Below are 19,325 nucleotides of genomic sequence, written 5' to 3'. Positions count from 1 at the left end.
CTCAGATGAAAAGGCACTTTGCTCATTCTGACTTTCCTGGTAAACAAAGGCAAATAAATAAATAAATATATAACATGGATTATGTGAACCTTCCTGCATTTACTAAATAATTTCTGTAGTGATGGCTTAAAAATCTGGCAAATAGTTGTTGTCAATGATTCTTTCCAACAGAAAGGATGAAATTATATTTAAAAAGTATGCTAGGGGCCAACACAGTTCCTCAATCCTTAGAAAATAATCCAATAATAAATTCTCATAAAAATGATGGAAAATTGGCTTTATTTTTCAAGACAATGTCGGTTATCAAGTTAACAAATAAATGTGCCTTATACTGTAGTTTTCAGAAGAAGGCCTCAAGATGTTTGCTTTTTTGATCATCTGAGTACTAATAAGTGATTGAGAGTCTGTCAAGATATCAGGTTAAGTATGCAGTGACAAGACCTTCACAGAATGCTTCAAGAGGAATGAAGGTTTGGGGAGCCTTGAGACCTGATCATTTTTACACATTGGAGAAATGGCCCTGGGACACTACCTATGAAGAAGAGAAGCACCACCTCCAGAAGCTTACACTAGTGCTGACGATAAGCAAGTCCAGTGTGATGTGGTGTTAGTCTGAAAAATATGCAGTTCCTTCAGTGAAGTGGCACTGAGACCCAGAAATTTATTTATTTAGCATTTGTTTACTGGGTTTGTCCAGCTGGGCTGCAAGGCATGCCCCTTTTCTGTGGAGACCAGGGAAGAAAAGTGCCACATGTGAGTAAACATTGTCACTAAATTAAAATAACAGCATGCAGAATAAAGACAGGTGGTACAGTTCAAATAGGAATTATAAGCATGCAGAAAACAAGTTGGAATGCAATTCGGATAGGTACATATGAACAATAAGAAACAGATATCAAGCAAAGTTAGCAATGCTGCAGATACAAGACTAAGAATAGAAAGTGTCATAGTCAGGCAATACAGTTAAATACTTAAAACACAAAGACACGATCTGTGTAATTGGAATAGAGTGTTTCCATGCATTGATATAAGATTATTGGATGGGGTTAAAATAAATAATAGAGGAAAGATAAGAGGAGACAGGAACAGGAAACAGGAGAGTGGGGAAAAATAATTCAGGAAGAACAGGATGAGGCAGGAAGAGGAAGATGAGTCAGGAAGAGGCTGAAAGAAAGAAATAGCAGGATATTGAAGATAATAAACTAGGTTTTATTTTATTTTGTTTTGACTTTGTTAATCAGGATAGAGCACTGATCCCATTGGACCTATTTTACATGAATAGACATAAATATTCTTTATTCATCCGGTGCATATAAAGAACACATCCAGGTTTAATTTAGATATTTTTAAGTTGAATTTTAAATGTGGGGGTTTATTTATTTATTTGAGGGAATGTGAGATGAGATTCCACAGATGGGGTATATAATTGGAATAGAGTGAAACACCAAGAGTTTTTTTTTTCATTTTGTTGTTATAAGAAGGGACAGTGAGGCGCCTCTACTGGTCCAGTAATCAAGGATCCTCAATCCTCACCACTAGCACCAATGAGGGATATGCACATTGGGAGGATGACAAGTACACACACAGTAAAGTACAATTTTCCTTAATAGCAAACAGAGATCACAGTCAGTCTGGAGCTGGTTTCTCCCTCTTTTTCCAGATCCCCAACAAGATTCTCCATTGGCACAGCTATAGGGTTAAGATCTCAGCCAAAACAGCCAAACACCTTTACATTTGAAACCTGTAATTATTTCTGTTTACAGACAATAGAAACCCCTCTATCTCTAGACATCCTGTTTCTTTGCTGTTAACTTTATAGGACATTGGAAAACTCTTTACTTTTCAACTTATTTTCTTAGAGTTTTGCAAGTTAACTCTGTATGTTCCAACTTCTACCATGAAAACATACATTTGCATAGGCATATAGTCCATATACATTTCTGCTTTTTTAAAGCAGGGTACACTGTGGTTACATTCTGGAAGCTCAGTACAGAACATACACTTCTGCACCAGTAGTTTAATATACACGTAACATATAGATTTCTTACATTTGTAAGACAAGCCTATGAATCATATTAATATTTTCAAATGACATAGGATTATTTACAAAATTCTAGCTAGCTGGGCTGGCAGACTTCACAATCCCCCCCCCCCCCTGAAAACTCAAGCTAGTTTTTCAAGTGACCCTTGAGAAATGTTGCTTGAGAGGGATGAGTCTATCTGGGAAAACTTACCCCATTCCCTGTCTTGAGACCCTATCTGCATTGGCATTGCTAACTGTCATATCATATGCTTGCAATCCTAGGCTCCACCTTAGTAACTTGGCAGTTTGCTGGTTGGTTTGATGTAACCATGTTAGGGGGATTGTGGTCTGTAACTACAGTTAATTTCCTTCCATACAGATAAGGCTGAAGTTTCTGCAGTGTCCACACTATGGCTAGGCATTCATTTTATATAGCTGCATAGCATTCCTCCCTGGTTTGGAGCCTACAACTGAGATAAACCACTGGATGCTCTTCTCTCTCAGCCCCCACCCCATGGTTTGAAGCATCCACCTGCACAACTAATTCCTTGCTGTAATCTGGACTGGCAAACACAGAGGTTCCTCCCAGAGCTTCTTTAAGCTTCTGGAATGTTTGTTCTCATGCTGGGGTCCATACTACCTTATCGGGTCTGTTTTTCCTTGTCAGGTCTGTGAGGGGAGCAGCTATGGTACTATAATTGGGGACAAACTTTCTTTAGTACCCTGCTGTCCTTAAGAATGCCCTCATCTGCTTTTTGGTAAGAGGTGCAGGCCATGCCTGAACACTTTGGCAGGTTCTGGCCTGATCTTACCACTCCCCACTCTATGTCCCAGTTAGGAGACTTCTGGAATACCCACATGACATTTCCTTAATGGTCAATCCTGCCCTCTGTAGTCTCCCCAGCACCTCCCTGACATGTTGAAGGTGCTCCTGCCAGGAATGGCTGTAGATGGCAATATCATCTAGGTAAGCAAGGGCAAAATCTCCTACTCCTACTAGGATATGATCTACCAGCCTCTGGAAAGTCGCTGGGGCATTTTTCATCCCAAAGGGCATCTTTGTGAACTCATACAAGCCAAAAGGAGTCACAAAGGCTGACCTCTCTCTAGTATTGGGAGTCAAGGGCACCTGCCAGTAACCCTTGGTAAGATCAATGGTGGTAAGATACTTAGCCCCACCCTGATGCTCTAGGGCTTCATCTGTCTTAGGCATGGGATAAGCATCTACCTCTGTGTGACTATTTAAATTCCTGTAGTCCACACAGAACCTGGTGCTACCATCCTTCTTTGGTACCAGAACCACTGGGGAGGCCTAAGGACTACTGGACTTCTGAATTACCCCTAGTTCCAACATTTCCTGTATCTCCTCCCTCAGAGTCTACTTGACTCTCTCATACACTCGATAAGGGGCCTGCTTAATAGGCATTTAGGGTCCTGTATCCACATGGTGTTACACCAGGTGGGTACACCCTGGTTTCCCAGTGAACATGTCCCCAAACTCCTGTAACACTGCTCGGATTTCTCGAACCTGGTTAGGGGATAACTGCTGGGACAATGCTACCCTTTCCACTGAGGTGTCAGTCCGAGCCTCACTGAGGAGATCAGTCACCAGATCCCCATCAAGTTCTTCCTGCAATCCACTGCAAATACTCAGCACAAGGGCCTCCCTATCATGGTAAGGTTTCATCATGTTAACATGGTACAATTTGTGCCCCTGCCTCCTGCCTAGCAGTTCTACCATGTAGTTAACATCACTGACCTTCCTTACCACCTTGTAGGGTCCTTCCCAAGCTGCCTGCAGCTTGTTGTGTCTGAGAGGAATGAGAACAATTATATGCTGCCCTGCATCATATTCTCTAGCTCGAGCATTCCTGTCATACCAGACCTTTTTCTGCTGTTGGACTTCTGCCAGGTTCTCCTGGGCCAAGCCCATGAATTCCCTGAGCCTTGTCCTGAAGTTTAGGACATATGCCACAACAGACTCCTTGTGGGATTTACACTCACCCTCCCATTCATCTCGAATTAAATCTAGAGGTCTCCTCACCCTATGCCCATACAACAACTCAAAGGGTGAAAAACCTGTGGATTCCTGAGGAAGGTCTCTGTATGCAAACAACAGATGGGGCAAATATTTGTCCCAATCCTTCTTAAACTGCTCTGCAAATGCCTGTAGCATCATCTTGAGTGTAGAGTTTAACCTCTCAACAAGACCATTAGTCTGCAGATGGTAGGGGTGGTCTTTAGGTTCTTAACCCCAAGGTACTTCCACAGACAAGTCAGCAGGTCTGACATGAAATTGGCACCTCTGTCAGTCAGAATTTCTTTTGGGAAATCTACCCTGCTGAAAATCTCTAGCAAAGCATTTGCCACCTTTTCTGCTTCAATGGAGGACAGAGTCCCTGCCTCACGGTATCTGGTAGCATAATCTACTACCACTAGGATATACTTTTCCCTATGGAACTTGGGGTACTCAGATGCCCCGCAATATCCATAGCTACCTTCTAAAATGGCTCCTCAATCACAGGCAAAGGCATCAAAGGAGCTTTCACCTTGTTTCCTGCCTTGCCTACCTTTTGGCATTGCTCACAGGTCCTGCAGTACCCAGTTACATCTCTGGAAATCCCAGGCCAATAGAAGTTCTGCATAATACGTCTCTTTGTAAGTTTTATGCATATATGACCTGCAAAGGGAATATCATGCACTATGGCTAGCTAGAAGTGCCAGATGGTAGGCTCTGGGCACTACCAACTGCTGTATTCTCTCACACTCTAACCCTCCTTCAGGGGTCCACTCTCTGTACAGTAACCCTTTGTCCCAGTATACAGAATCCCCCTTCCCTTGAGAATCAGGTGCCTCACTAGCTACCTCTTTCAGGCCTTGTAATGTAGGGTCTGAGAGCTGAGCCTGTCTCAACTCTCTCTTTGTACCCCTTCCCAGCTCCCCTTCCACAGGAAGTCTGGTATCCTCTGACAGCAGTGCCTCACTGTCAGCGTGGGTACTACTACTCACCTCTGCCCTTGCAGTCACTCTATCCAAGGGAACCTCAGTACCCAGAAGCAGCTGTGGCTCACCTTCAGTCTTACTGCTACAGGGTAGCTCCCTCCCTGAAGCAACCACCTCACCAGTCCTGGCTGCAAGTGTGCAATCTGTCTAAGTCTCCCCCAGGATACCAGATCCACATGCTTGTCACCATGCCTAACTGCGTGTAACTGCATGAACACATGGTACTGCATTATCAAAATCATTTCCTATCAGGACATCTGCAGGGTGGTAGTTTGGTACCCTTGTTGTCTCAAGACAACCTACTGTTGGCATTGTGTCATTCCCATTTACTGGCTCTCCCACCTTTTGTTCCCCACCTTGCCTCCTATATGCTAAATGGCCCCACTGGATGCATTTAAAACATTTAACCCTAGGTCCTGGGCATGTACCTGGACTAGTGGCTTTCCCTGCTACTGGCAGATTCTGTTGGGGCTGTCTGGACTGCCCACTATGGGTTCCCTTAGACCCATGAGCAGCACTGTATGTCCCTTTCCTGTACAGGGATGCCCTGCGTGCTAGTTATAGGTCTCCCATCTTCCCCAACTCATCTACAGTAAGGCATTGTCTATCAGCTAACCAGATTCTCATGTCCTCAGGCAAAGTGCTAAGGGCTTGTTCGCTCACCAAAAGGTCTGCCAGCCCTTCAAAAGTGGTGACCTAACATCCACTCACCCACCTATAAAAATAAGTGCTAAGTTCAACAACATAGTCACACACACTTTCATCTGCCTTGTGTCTATGCTCATGAAACTTTTTCCTATAAGCTTCAGGTGTGAACGTAAAAAAATTCTAGCAAACAATTCTTTACAACATTATAATTTAAGCAGTCATTATCAGACAATTTGGAAAGAACAGTTACAGCTTTACCATGGAGTAAGGGGGTCAAGAACTGTACCCAGAGCCCTTGGTCAACATTATACTGTTTACATACCCTCTCAAACATATGAATGAAACTATCAAAATTATCCCCCTCAGTAAATTGTGGAAGAAATTTACTAATTCATGTTGCCTCTGACTCTCATTCTCCTCAGCTTCCAGGCATAGCAGTTTCTCATTTTCCTCAGTCTCTAGATGCCTCAGTCTCTCTGCTGCCTCTACTTTGAAATGTTTGGCCTCTAGCTCAAATCTCTTTAACTTCAGATGGATTTTTAAGTCCTCCGTGGAAAGGTTGAGCCATGGCCAGTCTGATTGTCCTCCTGGTTGCTATTCTCTGATGCAGCTGTGACCAAAGCTGCAATCATGTCTGCTTTAGTCAGGTTGGCATTCACCAGTCCTTTAGCCTGACACATCTCAGCCAACTGGCTCCTTGTCAGCTTGCCATACTCCTCTGCTGACATGCTTGCCTGCTCTCCCTGACTAACTAAGCTAACAAAAAATAAATAAAACAATTGTGATATGAACTCTGAATGTTCACTGCATGGCTGATTAAGAGTACAAACACCTTCAGTGATCACTGTGTACAAGCTACAAGAATTCAATATCCACACCACTACAAGCCATTTAATATGTGATGTCGCTATCCCACCCCTGCCAAACAATTAATATGTGATGCCCCTGCACTTGCCCAGTAATCAAGGAGCCTCAAGCCTCACCACTAGCACCAGTGAGGGATGTGCACATTGGGAGGATGACAAGTACACACACAGTAAAGTACAATTTCCCATAAGAGCACACAGAGATCACAGTCAGTCTGGGGCTGGTTTCTACCTCTTTTGCCAGATCCCCAATAAGACTTCTATAGGGTTAAGATCTCAGCCGTGTGATCAAGCCAAAACCTCTAGCACCCTCTCTGTTCAACCAGTACTTTGTGTCCCTGCCCATGTAGCTGACACCCACACACACACTTTGAGATATGATCTATATACAAACACATAGACACTCCTGGGGAAGGCTGGCACAGGTTCACTAGCTATGCCCCTTTCTGCCCAGACTATACCAGGAGTGTATGTGTGTTTGTATATAGATCAAATCTCATAGCGTGTGTGTGGGTGTCAGCTACTTGGGCAGGGACATGAAGCACTGGTTGGACAGAGAGGGTGTTGGAGGTTTTGGCTTGACCACTCGGCTGAGATCTTAACCCTATAGCTGTGCCAGTGGGGTGTCTTATTGGGGATCTGGAAAAAGAGGGAGAAACCAGCCCCAGACTGACTGTGATCTCTATGTGCTCTTAAGGGAAATTGTACTTTACTGTATGTGTACTTATCATCCTCCCAATGTGCACACCCCTCACTGGTGCTAGTGGTGAGGCTTGACGCTCCTTGATTAGTGGGTCAGTGGAGGGGCTTCACAGGGACTTACTGGTGTACCATATGTGGCTGGATGGGAAGTAGGATTGTAATGCATTATGTAGTGCTGGGCGGTTTTCTGGTTGATGGTGTAAAGAATTGGTAGTAAGCCATTGTGTGCATGCAAGATATAGTGGTAATTCAACCCAGTTCAGTTTGTTTCAGGGCAAGACAGTGATGAGGGTAAAAGGGAGAGTTAGTAGCAAATTTTGTTATTTTACTGTAGTTTATAGAAAAAAAAAGAACAGTGATTACCTTATGAGATTTCACAGGGAGTTTAGGCATGGATGTGTCCCCCGGTGATATTTGCCAAACTTTGTATCAATGGCGAATGCCTTTCTATGGTAGCCTCGCTGGAGATAGAGTTAAAAGGCTAAAACCTTAGCTTCCTCATTGGGCATGACCCACACATAGGACCCTTAATATACAGGGCAGCCAGCTAAATGCTGTACCATGAGGATCAGCCTAGGAGGAAATGATCAGAGAGTAGATTGCAAACTGGCCTGGGTGGTAGAACTCAGTGAATGAATGGGCAACAAGCCTAAAGAGAGGCCATGTGACTCAGTGAAAATAGCTCTAAGAATAAAGGTTTGAAGAGTAGGTTAGTACCAGCCTGTACTGATAGGTCAAAGGATAGGCTAAAATTAACTTACTGTCCTGCATATAGTTAACTGATCTGAGTCCAAATGTCTATTAACAATAAATGCATGCTTGTGACAACTTGATGTCTTATATGTGTCATATTGTAACCACAGAGAAATAGAGGGATGTGATTATTCTTGGAGTCTGAGCTGACATCCATTAGCACATGATTAGCATACGTTCTGTATTCCCAAATATGTCTGCAACATGCCAAAAATTATCTCCAAGCTAGTGGAATTTCTGCTATGTGTGTGTGTGTGTGTGTGTGTGTGTGTGTGTGTGTGTGTGTGTGTGTGTGTGTGTGTGTGTGTGTGTGTGTTGTGTGTCCTTTGTAGGTAGCATGTTCCAGTAACATTGTTTCTAAAGTAAATATTAAGCTTGCACCAAAAAATAAAAGCACACTGCTGCCTAAGCACAAATGACTATAACATATGCTGTGTTCATGTATTCCAATTAGAACTAGAAATTTAAGAACACAGAAGAATGATTTTTTTTAGTTAGAAAACCATAAAGTCAGAAGGCCTTCCTGGAAACTCTCTGTAGCGTTGCGGCTTCACAGTGTACAACCCCCGTCTGCTGTCCTGCTTATAACAAATGACCTGGTTCTAAATGCCACTCTTTGGTGATTCCTTTCTCTGTGATATTGTTTATCGGTTGAGGGTTCTCTTAGGAAAAATTAAATGTAGTAAATGGTTCAGGCTGCACACATTACAGTGAAGAGACTGAAACAAGGAAATGAAATTGCTATAAATCTTATTTTGCCGCCTTTATAACTCATACCCACACTGACCTTTGTTCCTATGTTTTTTTTTTTTTTTTTGTTTGTTTGTTTTGTTACTCCATTCCTCTCTACAACTGGAACTTAGTTTTCAGTGAAATTGAGTCATAATGGCTGGGTGTTTCTGAGACCACCGTCAGTTGAATTGGAAAAGTTTCAGCTGTTACCATAACAATGGTCATGGATTATACAGTATATGAAGCTTACCATTTCATAAATATTGTTGAAGAAAGGCACCACTGCATTCATGTACCACATCATTTCTATGAAGTGTTTGTGTTTTAATAATGAGAGTTGCTGAATACTCGGAGTGGCTGTTTCTTCTGACCAGAACTGGTTTATGTTTTAAGTGAATTGTTATCTGGTTCTTGGTTGCATTTTATGGAAAAATAACCTAAGACAAAGTCATTTAAATCAATATATTCAGTGCAAATAGAATCATGTTATAAAAGCATGCATTATACTAGACAAAAAGGCAATATGTACAACTTAATAAATTTACGTTCTGAGCCCATGCAGCCATACATCTCAACTGTCCAGATTTTTGCCTCATATTTTTGGTCTGTTTCTCTTACAGTTTTCTGGCAAATCAGTAAGGGTTGTATTTACTAAATAATGACAGACATTTGAATTACAGACTTCATATTCATCAGAAAATGCATGGCAACACAACACCTTTTATTCTAGCAACTTTCTAATTTTATACCAGCAATTTTTAAACTTTGCCCCTATTTTGGGGTCTTTTTCCCACCTATTATTTTTGATTTCGTCCAGATTTCTTGAGCTAAGAAGCTGAGAGGTATGCATGCATCAACAAAATAAAACCAGAGTTAAATGTAAACACGTTAGACTCCATTTTTTGATACAAATATATGCCTGAGATTCCTGAAGCTCTTATGCTATATGTAAGTGGCTCTTAGTCTTGAGCCTTGCATCAGGATAAAAATGTCAGTAGGTCATTTAGAGACATAACCCTGGGCTCATGGTGCTGGAAAAACCTGATGGCTTCAGCAGTACAGGATCTCTTCAGGCATGGGAGTATGCTAATACGCCTTCCTCTGGTCTATAGTAAGTCTCACGAGCCAGTAAGACAGGGGGATTCATGTTAGAGGAGACAGATGTAAAAGGTGCAAATATGTCAGTCCGCACACACAGTGGGGCCTGACATCAGTTGTACAATCATTAACTTAGATCACTGGGTGCATCGAGCCTATACAGTGCATGAATGGCAGTGTTGACAGGCATGCCCCCATGCACTACTTTGTGTAAAACACATTGCCCAGGATGCTCATGTATGTATATGTGGCTGTTACACCATGTACTGCCCCTACACTATCCCAGTAGTTTGATAATAACCTGCAAAATTAGCTTTTTCCTATGAATCACTCATCCATATAGTTAACACCTCACATTAATGAGAACTTCAGCATACTGAATTAGAGCATGGTTTTAAAGTGTGCCATGAGTCTTTGAGAGGTGTATTTAAATGTTTCCAAAACAGAACAGGAGTCCAACAGTAGCCAGCAGAAAAAGATGTTAATCCCAAAAAAACACTTTCTTTTAACGTAGTCAGTTTAATAAACATTTTTCTCACGTTTTCGTCACTTTGAGTAAAGTATCTTCTTCAGACACACAGACAAACAGCAATTACACAGTTTCTACAGCATTTAAACCATGTAGCATGAAGTCATGTGACTAATAGCAGCAATGAATTAAAGGTGCAGAGCACAATAATTCAAACACTATTAAAGTAAATCTTAAAACTTACATACTACCTCAAATAAAAAGTGTGTATGCAATCAGTATACAATATACAAAGATTATGTTAATGTCATTAGTAAAAAGTTAAAAATACACTATCGTGTAAGATTTCTTAATTTAAGCAAACATAAAATATTACAATTCTCATTCAAACCAGGCAAGCAAAAAGCATTAAGTGCTAACTGCCATTCTAGTTCTCGTACCTCTAATAGTACTGGGTATGGGCCACCTCTAATGTCAGGAAGTACCTGGTCAATAGCTTGGAACGTGAAACTATGTCCACCATTTAATGAAACATGTTTTGCTAAAGCATTTTCTGTTTTATTTTTGCTAATCGCATAAGAGTGTTCGTAAATTCTCTCACGAAGCTTCCTGTCCGTTTTCCCTATATAGAAAGCCAGACATAAGGCACAGTAAGCTAAGTAAACAACACTCTTAGACTCACAATTCAATGTATGGTTGATGTAAAATTTACATGTATTCAATACTCTAAAGGAATTACCTGCTTTTATGTATTTACACATCCTACATGCTCCACACATAAAGGTTCCAGTAAGTCTAGAAGTAGGTTTAGTGCTTTTAATTTCAAAAAAACTTTTTAAATTAGTGCCTCTTCTACAAACAATACTGGGTGACTGGCCAATTCTGTCAACTAGAGAAGAGTCCTTATAAAGGAAATTCCAGTTCTTGTGGAGTATTAATCTAAGTTGAATTAATTCTCCACAAAAATTGGAGTTTCCTTTATTAAATGGTGGACATAGTCATGTAGGTTGAAGTCCCCCAGAATAAGGGTTTATTGTGAGTATGTGGAAGAATACCAGGATAAGAAGTCTTCAAGGCTAGCAGGTGTATTACTAGGTGGAATATAGATCACAATCGTGGTGATGAGCTTTTTAGGGTGAAGTTGAAGTTGTGAGATAAGTATGTCCCAATTATTGGGGGAGGGGTAGGAGTTTGGAAATTGATGGACAATGAAGTTGGATTTGTACAGTAAGGCAGTTCCACCCCCTTTACGAAGTGGTCTGTCTTGTCTAATGATATTGTAGCCGGTAGGGAGAACTTCTGAGTTAGCTATGTTTTTATTTAGCCAGGTTTCTGTTAAAGCAACTATGTCTGGGGAGTAGTGTACTATTGTGGCCTGGAGTTCAGGTATTTTATTTTTGATACTTCTAATATTAACATTTAGCATTAAAAGATGGTTGGTTTTGCTGCTGCTGTTGTTGATTTGCCCAGGGATGAAAAAAGTGGGCGTGTTATGTTCTGACATTTGTGTTGGAGCAGTTTGTGTTGGACAGGATGGATTTGGGCCTGGGTTGGGGTGGATATCCCCACTTATGGTGAGCCTGGAGTTAAAATGGTTATACAGATGTTGGAGTTTGGTGAGGAGTGTGAGAAAGTATTGTGTTTTTTTGGAGTAGGAATGAGAGCATATGTGTTTAGTTCTGAATTGGTCCGTTATGTAGTTCTTGAATAATTGTGGGCGGATATTATTATAATGTGTGGAGTCTGTATAGGAGAGTGCATAATGTAGTGTTGTGCTACTAAGTTTAGGGATATTGCTAGAGTGATAACTTGTGGTGTTGTAAAGAATTATGAGAAGACAGACTAGACTTAGTTGTGTGATAGGATTCTAATATAGACTTAGTATTGGGGGGGGAGATAGCACAAGGGGTGTAAACCAGGTGGAATGCAAAGAAACCAGAGAGGCAATCAGTGGAAATCAATGAAGGCCTCAGAGCGGGTAAGTAATAATTCAAACTACCTGTAAAGTGAAGGAGAGAAGAGACAGCAAAGTTTATTAAGGTTGGGAGTTTGTCTTCACACTGACTTGCTGATTGGTAACCAGTTTGTGCACAGATTAGAGTAGGGAGATACATTAGCAATGAAGGGGAATGTATAGAGATGCAAATAAACAGGTTGGCCTCCTAGTGATACAAACTAAGGCAGAAAGCACTGAGAGGGCTTCTTGATGGTTAATTTAGTCACAGGGATGTGAATTAAATGTATACTGTCTACTGGATAGTTAAGATTACTGTACTAGCTGGGGGGGACACAAGGCTACAACAGTCAGTTTTATTAGCAAGCTGAGAACTACTAAGAAATACTGCTAATGTGATAGCTTCACTCTCATAAAACATACAAGTAGAATGCCTGGGTGGACTGACCCTGCTCTTGAGGCTCAAAATGTATATCCTTGTTTATCTTGCAGTGCTGATTCCTTCTTATACTGTATGGGTGGAGTGGTAGCCACAGACTGCAGATTTGCTTGAGTGTGCTCCTGCTATTGAGGCTCAAAATGTATATCTTTGTTTAGCTTGCAGTACTGATTCCTTCTTATACTGTATGGGTGGGGTGGTAGCCGCAGACTGCAGATTTGCTTGAGTGTGCTCAGCAAACAGAATATAATTGCTGAAGAGCACTTGTGTCCTGGTGGGAGACTAGAAATTTAAAGATGTTAAAAGTTAGTTAGTTTTAGTTAGTTAAAAGGTTTCATTCATTAACCACACAGTAGCTTCACTTAAGTCTTTTACATTTTGGTTACTTGAAAACTCGACCACTGTCATATCATATGTCATATATAAACCTGAGTACCCTGTTCAATCACAGCCTCATTTCAGGCGTTGTTCCTACCGAATGGTGCACTGCTATGGTCATCCCACTCCACAAACGGGGAATGACTACAGACCCTGGGAACTACCACCCCATTAGCCTAGCAAGTTTGATATGTAAGGCTATGGAATGTATTATCATTGCCCTTATAAATAAGGACATAGGAAAAGTCTGGACCCCATGCAGTTTGGATTTGTGAAAGGTAGATCATGCCTGCTCAACCTGATAGACTTCTTCGAGTCTGTCACCAGAATTGTGGATGAGGGCAAGGTAGCTCACACAGCCTACCTTGATCTTGCCAAAGCCTTTGACACCATACCTCACTCAGGAATCATAGATAGACTCCCTAAACTAGGCATAAACCCCTATGTCATAAGATGAGTTGTCAACTTGCTCACTGATAGAACCCACACTGTGAAAGTAGCGGACTCCAAATCTGACTACCGACCAGTTACAAGTGGTGTCCCACAGGGATCGGTCCTAGGTCCTCTCCTGTTTGGCATCTACTTCTCTGAAATTCAAGCCAATACAAAGGGACTCTAGCTGACCAAGTTCACAGATGGTTGCAAACTGGGAGCCATTATTGATTCTCCAACTGATGTAGACATTCTACAAAAAGGCCTCACTGACACCAATTACTGGTGCCAGAACCATGGCCTTAAGCTCAATGCAAAAAAGTGCATTGTCATTCCCTTTGGGAAATATTCGATGCCCATGAACTACCATATAGGCAGTAGTCCACTGAACACAGAAGGCATTATAAGAGATCTGGGAACACAGGTTGACAGCAACCTCTCCTTTGATATCCACATTGCCACTGTAGTCAGAAAGTCCTTCTATGTGGCACATCTCATTACAAAAGGTTTCTCATCCAGGAAGAAAGAGGTCATAATCCCTCTCTACTCATCCCTCATTAGACCTATTATAGAATATAACATCTCATTTGGTATGTACCTCACTAGACACCTACAACAACTGGAAAGGCCACAAAAATACCTCACTAAGAGGATCTTAGGCCTTAGCCACATGCCCTATATGGACAGACTCAAAAAACTCCAGCTATACTCTGTCTCTTATCACCTATTTAGAGGCGATCTCTGCTTGACCTACAAAACCATGTCTGACCCAGAGCTGCTAGATATGCTACACCTAAAGAAATCCCAATCTCTCCTTGCCACATGCTCCAGGGACCTAAACCTCATTACCACAATAAACAGAACATGCTGGAGGGACAGATTCCTAACCTTACCCAGAGACTTCCCATACTCTGGAACAAACTTCCCATTTACATCAAGCAGAGCACTTCACTGGCCCTCTTTAAGAGAAATCTTGATGAGTGGATGGTCAATAAGAAGTTCATCCCGGGGATCACTTCAGTGCCCTTGCTAGACAGGGGCACTGGGAACTAACTTTGGGCGGCATGATGCCAGGGAATCTTCTTGGGCTAGGTTTATATAGGCTCCTGAGCCATTAGCCTAGTACAAACCTATGAACCTATATATGTATTTGATAGCTTCCTTTCCAAAAAGGTGCCCCTTTTTAATGGATAGTCAGTGAAATCTATGTCTTCCAAGCATATATCTTTAACAACATTTGTTATAAACTTCTTTCTTCTTACCTTAGTCACTTGCTACAGGATAGCTTTTCTACTAGGTAAGCAGTTGTTTCTAAAGATGCATTAGCAGTAAAATCATCAGCAACAGAGTATCCCTAGATAATGTTGCATGTTTACATAAGTTATCACAAGCAAAGTAGCATTCAGATTTAGCTGGGTCAGATACATGCTAATGTGCTGTACTTTTCCCAGGAACTGTTGTACACATTACAGAATATCCTTCACACTTCTCATGAAGCTTGAATTTGGAAGACCAATACTTTCTTGTTTTGTTTTTTAAATATTTTATATGTAGCCAAGTATTAAAAGCACTCCCTTTCCTTTTTGTGATGTGACAGTGTTGTATATGGAACCTATAAATCCAGGAGTATTTTCTGCATTGATGACTTCCACCGTAATGGTATGTTACTTCATAAATTATGATACTACATGTTTCAGTAGTTTGTTTATACAGTTTCAACATTTCTAATCTGAGACTTTCTAATTATGCGATATTATGAGTTGCTGACATTATGAGCTCAATAGTTATCACCTTTGATGTTACATAACACAGACTCATGTAGATATATATATATATATATATATATATATATATATATATATATATATATATATATATATATATATATATATATAAATATATATATATATATATTCACTTTATATCCACAAAATACTGAAATGTCAATATTCAGTATTTCGAGGCTATAATATCGAAACCTAAAAACAACAAAAACCCAGAAAGGCGAAATTCAAAATCTCGCAAACCGGAGGTTTTGAATTAGCGCTTCTGCTCCACACACACACACACACACACACACACACACACACACACACACACACACACACACACATACACACACACACACCTTCCACCCCACATACAAACACAAGCTCTCTACTACACAAAAGCAGTGGGCCAAGCCCCCCACACACCCCTACTTAAATATTCTAACTCCAAGGTCACACTACATACAAACACACACAAAACACCACCACACAAGCTACATTCTCCTCACACACACACATCACAGCAACAAAACACACTAACACACACCACAGCCCCTACCCAAAACCCTTAACACATACACACTTACCTGAATCCATAACCACAGCGAAACACCAGAAGTGCAAATTCAAAACCTCCGGTATTCAAGGTTTTGAATTTCACGCTTCTGAGGTTTCGCTCTTTTCAGGATTCCACTTTATAGGCTCGAAATACTGAATTTCGATATTTCAGTATTTTGAGCTTCTAGAGTGAATATATATATATATATATATATATATATATATATATATATATATATATATATATATATAGATGGGTTCCCTATGACCCATCAAGACAACGACAACATTTCAAAGGGAAAAATCAGCTGATCACATGTACCGCTTTTTTCAGAGTGAGATGACTGTATGGTGGGGATCAGGGAATTTGCCCATTTCCCATTGCACTGCAGTCTCAGAATTGACAAATATAATTAGCAGAGAGTTGAGAGACCACCCCCTTGCAAAAAAATATATATTTTTTTAATCTTTGCTATTTGGACTGTTTTATGTATATGACAGTTGCTCAAAGTTTTAATACTTTAAGCATTTGTCATACATTCAATAATAATGATAGATAGACAGATATAGAAAGATAGATATAGTTGTACTTCAGTTAACTTCAACTGCTTTAAGTCAACATGTCAAATATTATTAAGACAGTGTTGACAGTGATTAATATTTAAAGGCACTGTTACTGACATGTTCTGTGAAATTCAATAAACTCCATGTAGGCTTTACGCAAAGCCTACACAAAGTTTACATATTTGCATGGTGAGCAGCAGCGCTAATTACATATTCATACAGTGCACCACATTTAAACACAAAGAAATGCAGCAACACAGATAGCAGCAGACATATAGACCTGTTTACATACGGGCAAACTAGGCCTGCTGGATTGCACAGAATGCCACTATGACTACCAGGGTTAATAATATAGCAATGTATATGGTCCAAGCACATTACAGTGTATGCAGTGCAAGTATTGTGGAATACCATTTCAGGCATTCTGAACAAAAGTTGCATAAATGATCTGTAATGGAACATAGACTGCCATGTAAAATAAACAGAGGAAGTGCATGAACTAAATAGGGACACACAGATGAATTGTAGGAATGAATGCAGGGAAATAGTACAGGTGAAACATTGTAATGCTCAGCAGATGAGGGCAGGTAAATGGAAGACAGTTGTAGCAGCAACACTAATCACATATCGATATGGTACAGTACGGACTGCACAGTGAAAATGTATATTATGTGACTGTCACATAAGGTGACATAAGAATGGAAAAGGATGTATTTGTGATATAAGCATCCTGACATGAACAATGAAGAGGACATCTCTCAGGGATGTTATATACATTCAGGGTTGGGTGCATATTGTAAATCTGTGCAAACTGATTTGCCGGTATATTACTGTAATGTCAGCAAAGGTCTCCAGCAAGTGGTATACAGTTAGCAGCCCATGGACAACAGTAAACAGAAGCATGCACAGTCATGGACAATATCAGAATAGTACCACCAGTAATCCCATGTCTCTGACATAACATATGTGATTCTGAGTGATCATAGATGGTTCTGCACAAAAACACTTGTACAACTACTATGACATGTCAGTAATCTATGAGGGTAATCAAGCACACCATCCTGACACTGTAACATCAGCTGGAGATGTTAGGAGGAACACTGCTATACATGTATTTGACATTATGATCAATCCAGGCTATTCGGCTGGTGTGCATGACATATATATGGCAACAATCTATACTGTCACGAATATCATCTATGCCATCAATGTTGTCAAACAGCTATGTATGTACTGTGCACATCACCAGAACAGGTATCACACATGCATCTGATATAACACCTTGATGGGGATTCCACACCATCAGACAGTAATGTTTATACAACAAAAAGAATACCTAAGTATGGTCAATAAGATGTGTGAGAGCTCACCATTTCAAAGGTGGTACACTTCAGTTATACATCACTGAAAGATGTGTAGGGAGGAACATGTAGAAGAGTACATTGTACTCAATTATTGGTGTGATGAAGTCTGTGAACTATGGAGGTATTATGGTCTTTTATGTGGATGTCCTGCACTTACTCAGGAGTCATGTTACACACAACGGAGTAGCCACCACTGAACCCAGGTCACATACCATTTGGCCTGCTCATAGAGGTGTGATGTCTACATTATCATTGAGTTGTGCATTTGTTTTCATAAGGTAACACATCCTCCAATGTTTTTGTTTAATCTCATGTGTTGTCATACATGGATGTAGTATTAACAACTCACATATACCTTTTGCACACAGTCTGAATAGTACCAGTGTCCATTTAGAAAAGGTCCATGATTACATGTTGGTATACTTCACAGATGAGGAGAGTCAGGATGTGTCTATACATGCATGCATCAGGAGGAGTCCCCCCACACACTCAGATGGATGCTTGTTGATGTACACCCTTCTACAGGAACATGGTCTACCTGAAGGGTGTTTTGAAGTGTGGATCCAACCATGTCAGGTAGGTGTATATTCTGAGTCATGCTACAAGTGATCTGTGATGTTGTCACAGCCCATTGATTCAGTATAATAGGTCTGAATGAAGGTAAGACAGTGCGTACGGCCTATCTTGATCTGGCCTAAGGTTTTGACCCAATCCTCCAGTCAGGTATCATTGAAAAACTCTCCCAGCTGGGAATTAACCTTTATGTCACTAGATGGTTAGCCAACTGGGTCACCAACAGAACACATACTGTGAAAGTTGGTGAATCAACCTCTACCAGTAGAGCTATCACCAGTGGCCTACTACAAAGATCTGTACTGGGCCTATTACTGTTTGGATTCTATTTCTCGGCAGTCCAGGCTAAAGTATACAGCCTTTGGCTTACCAAGTTTGCTCATTATTGCATATTGGGTGTAATCATTGAGTCCACCAATGATGTTAACATATTACAAGAGGGACTAACACAAACAAATGATTGGTACTAAATCCACATGGTCTACAAATAAATGCAAAAATGTGTCATTATTTTTGCCTTCTTCAAAGTGGAATTCCCCACTAATTACAACATTGACAACTCTCCCTCATGCTCAAACCCAGTAGTGCAAGACCTGGGAACACAGGTAGATAGCAATCTGAACTTCAGCTACCAAGTTTCCACAGTGGAATGCAAACGCTACATTTTACAACTTATAAGTCAGCCCATTTTATCCAGATCTGAGGATGTAAAGTACTGTACTCAACCCTCATCATAACACTAAGAGTATAATGCTCCCTTTTGCATGTACCTCACCAACACCTGCAGCAGCTGGAGAGACCACAGGGGTTTCTCACCAAGAAAATGCAGGGCTTAAAAAACATGCCCTGACATATGTGGAGAGACTGAAAGCCCTGTCACAGTAATCTGTATCACAGAGGATGAACTGACTTGTATCTAGATTACAGGCCAGTCACTGACCCTGCTCTGTTAGAAATATTGTACATCCGCAAATCAACTATAGCTGATGACATCAGCAGA

This window comes from Protopterus annectens, chromosome 6.part0 (genome assembly GCF_019279795.1).
Source record: "Protopterus annectens isolate FY-2018-M chromosome 6.part0, PAN1.0, whole genome shotgun sequence".
Taxonomy (NCBI): domain Eukaryota; kingdom Metazoa; phylum Chordata; order Ceratodontiformes; family Protopteridae; genus Protopterus; species Protopterus annectens.
This window is presented reverse-complemented; position numbering follows the sequence as displayed.